The sequence below is a fragment of the Lepus europaeus genome, chromosome 3 (genome assembly GCF_033115175.1).
Source record: "Lepus europaeus isolate LE1 chromosome 3, mLepTim1.pri, whole genome shotgun sequence".
NCBI classification, from domain to species: domain Eukaryota; kingdom Metazoa; phylum Chordata; class Mammalia; order Lagomorpha; family Leporidae; genus Lepus; species Lepus europaeus.
In genome coordinates this window covers 82,242,183-82,245,450 of record NC_084829.1, presented here as the reverse complement: position 1 = coordinate 82,245,450, position 3,268 = coordinate 82,242,183, and the positions used below count along the sequence as shown (strand labels likewise).

General features: G+C 47.7%; 1 pseudogene; it reads left to right on the top strand.

Annotated features, from left to right (window-relative positions):
• Positions 1-2,117: 2,117 nt before the first annotated feature.
• Positions 2,118-2,969, top strand: LOC133756988 (small ribosomal subunit protein uS5-like; annotated as a pseudogene).
• Positions 2,970-3,268: the final 299 nt, after the last annotated feature.

Genomic DNA, 3,268 nt, shown 5'->3' with positions numbered 1-3,268 from the left:
AAACTTTCAACTGCCTTATAGCAAATTGCTCTCTGCACTTCTTGACATACAGGGAATTTACTACTGGGGCCACCCAGCACTAGGTACATCCTTATTGGTTGCTTACTGCCCTGTTGCCAACAAAGCAGGTGATTCAGGGAGCACCCATGCGGTGGGATTTTGACATCAGCTGAGGGGTTTGGACATCACAGTGTCAACCGCACCCAACTATGCTCTTCAATGTGAAAATAAGTAGTCCTCTAAGTCTTGAAATCTCCAAAAAATCTGGAACAGAGCAGTATGGAAACTTTTGAGAGTCATTATCCTATTTTAACATTGGAATTTCTTGATCCTTGAGAAGGTATGATTTGGAAGTAATATACTAGTGAGAGCTGCTGAGTTTTTGGAAGCTAAGGCTGGGAGGTGAAAGTTGCAAACAACTGATAGTAAGACAGTTAATCTCTGGGGACAGATTTCACGAGTTTCATTTTGTAGCATTGAAATCCTAACCCTCAATGTGGCTCTAATGGATATAAGGCTTTTAGGAGGTAATTAAGGTTCAATGAGAATGTAAGGCTGGGGTCCAAAACCGACAGGGTTGTGGCCTTATAAAAAAAGGAAGAAAGACATATGTCAATGAAGACAGAGAGAGATGGTCTGTAGGCCAGGAAGAGAGCCCTCACCAGAACCTGACCTCAAATTTCTAGCTCCAGAACTATGAGAAAATACAATCTGTTGTTTAAGTCACTTGATCTGTGATATCTTATTATAGTAGCCCAGACAAAGACAGAACCAGAATTGTCCAGGACCAAATTCTGGTCCTTAAACATGCTAGCCATGTGGCACTAGAAAAGTTGTTTAATCAGTCTGAAACAAGTTTTCATGTAAAAAGTGGGAGGGGCCCAGCACTGTGCCATAGCTGGTAAAGCCCCTGCCTGCAGTGCTGGCCTCCTATATGGGTGCCCTTTGAGTCCCTGCTGCTCCACTTCCAATCCACCTCTCTGCTATGGCCTGGGAGGGCAGTAGAGGATGATGTGAGTCCTTGGGCCCCTGCACCCACTTGGGAAACCTGGAAGAAACTCTTGGCTCCTGGCTTCAGATCGTCACAACTCCAGCCATTGCAGCCATTTGGGGAGTAAACCAACGAGTGGAAGACTTCTCTCTCTCTCTCTCTCTCTGTAACTCTGCCTTTCAAATACATAAATTTTTTAGAAAAGTGGGAATAGTAGTAATTCCTTCATAAGCATGTTTAAAAATTAAGCAAACTAATTCACTTAGCACAGTGGCTGATACACAGTAAGTTGAACAACTAATAATTATTCTCATCACTTGTTATTTATTATCTGAAGCCATCACAAAAACCCTTTACCCCTCCAAGAAAACATTGAACCTCTAATTTTCCTTCTTTAATTCTAACAATATCCCATTTTGGTATATATCAGCCTCACCTACTCCAAAGCCCTGATTTTTATGTGTAGGAGGCTTCCTGACTAATTCACTGGAAAAAGTATTTAATGTGCCTTGCTATACATTTCTGAAAATAATTATGTTAAGCATATATGTATAGAAAAGAATTATGTTAAGCATCTAGTTTCCGACTGAGAACCATTGTAAGCTTTAATAGCAATGGCAAAGTACTGACATGAAATGAAGCAATGCAGAAGCCCAGAGCGGAGGGAGTTCATGGAAGGCCAGCATTTAACAAAGGGGTCTGGAGGTCCTAGGATGACCAGGGGGATACACAGGAGGCAACTGGAGGCCTGGTCCTAGAGGACCTGCCTGGTTAAGTGTGGTGTGAAATGTTTCATGAAGGCGGTATGAGGCCCAGATGATGTTTCAACCAAATTCATCTGATGCTTGATTCAAAATGAGCTGGAGAAGGTAAGTAAGGGAAGGCAGATGCCATTTTTCTAGTAATGGTTCTAGGCAAATTGTCCCCATTTGCAGATGGGACAAATAATCGGTATGATCCCACAGGGAGGAATGGGAAGCAGGATTTCTGCTCGTAAACCATTGCCGAGGTTAAGAGGACATGGCAGCAGTGGGTGCCGGAGTCATCTTTAGGTAGAACGCTCAGGGCTTCATGAAATTCAGTGCTGAAAATGAACAAGGGGCTTCTTCTCCCAACAAAGCACCGAATGGTGGATGATGACGGTGCAGCAGGAGGGCGCCGAGGCTTTGGGGGCGGTGGAAAGGCAAGATGCCAGGGATTCTTCCACTGAGGCTTCGGGGGCAGTGGCGGCTGGGGCCGCGACCAGGCTGCGGAGCTCGCGGAAGCAAGGCCGATGACCAAGAGTGGCCGCTGGTCACCAAGGTGCGCCGCCTGGGTAAGGCCCTGAAGATCACGTACCTGGAGATCTACCTCTTTTCTTTGCTCATCAAGGAGTCTGAGATCATTGACTTTTTCCTGGGGCCGGCCTTCAAGGCCGAGGTTTTAAAGATCATGCCAGTGTAGAAGCGGACGTGGGCTGGCCAGCGGATCAGATTCAAGGCGTTTGTTGCCATCGAGGATTACAGTGGCCACATCGGCCTGGGTGTGAATTGCTCCAAGGTGGCAGCCACCGCCACCCAAGGGCCGTCATCCTTGCCAATCCCTCCTTTGTGCTGGTGCGGGGAGGCTACTGGAGGAATAAGATCGGCAACCCCCACACAGTGCCTTGCAAGGTGACCGGATGCTGTGGCTCTGTGCTAGTGCGCCTCGTTCCCACTCCCAGGGGCGCTGGCGTCATCTCTGTCCCTGTCCCCAAGAAGCTGCTGCAGATGGCCGGCAATGATGACTACAACACCTCAGCCAGGGGTGTACTGCCACCCTGGGCAACTTCGCCAAGGCCACTTTGGATGCTGTGTTCAAGACCTACAGCTATCTGACCCCCAGCCTCTGGAAGTAGACTGTTCACCAAGTCTCCCTGTCAGGAATTCATGGGCCATCTTGTGAAGATTCATACCAGAGTGAGCAGAGGACCCAGGCTCCAGCTGTGGTTACAACATAGTTTTGGTTTGTTTTGTTGTAAGATTTTATTTATTTGAGGTAGAGTTACAGGCAGAGAAAGGGAGAGACAGAAAGATCTTCCATTTACTGGTTCACTCCCAAATGGCCAGGACAGCAGGTGTTGAGCAGATGGGAAATCAGGAGCCAGGAGTTTCTTTTGGGTCTCCCACGTGGGTGCAGGGGCGCAGGCACCTGGGCCAGATTCCCCTGCTTTCCTAAGCCATAGCAGAGAGCTGGATGGAGGAGCAGCAGGACATGAACTTGTGCCCATATGGGATACTGGCACCGCAGCCTACTATG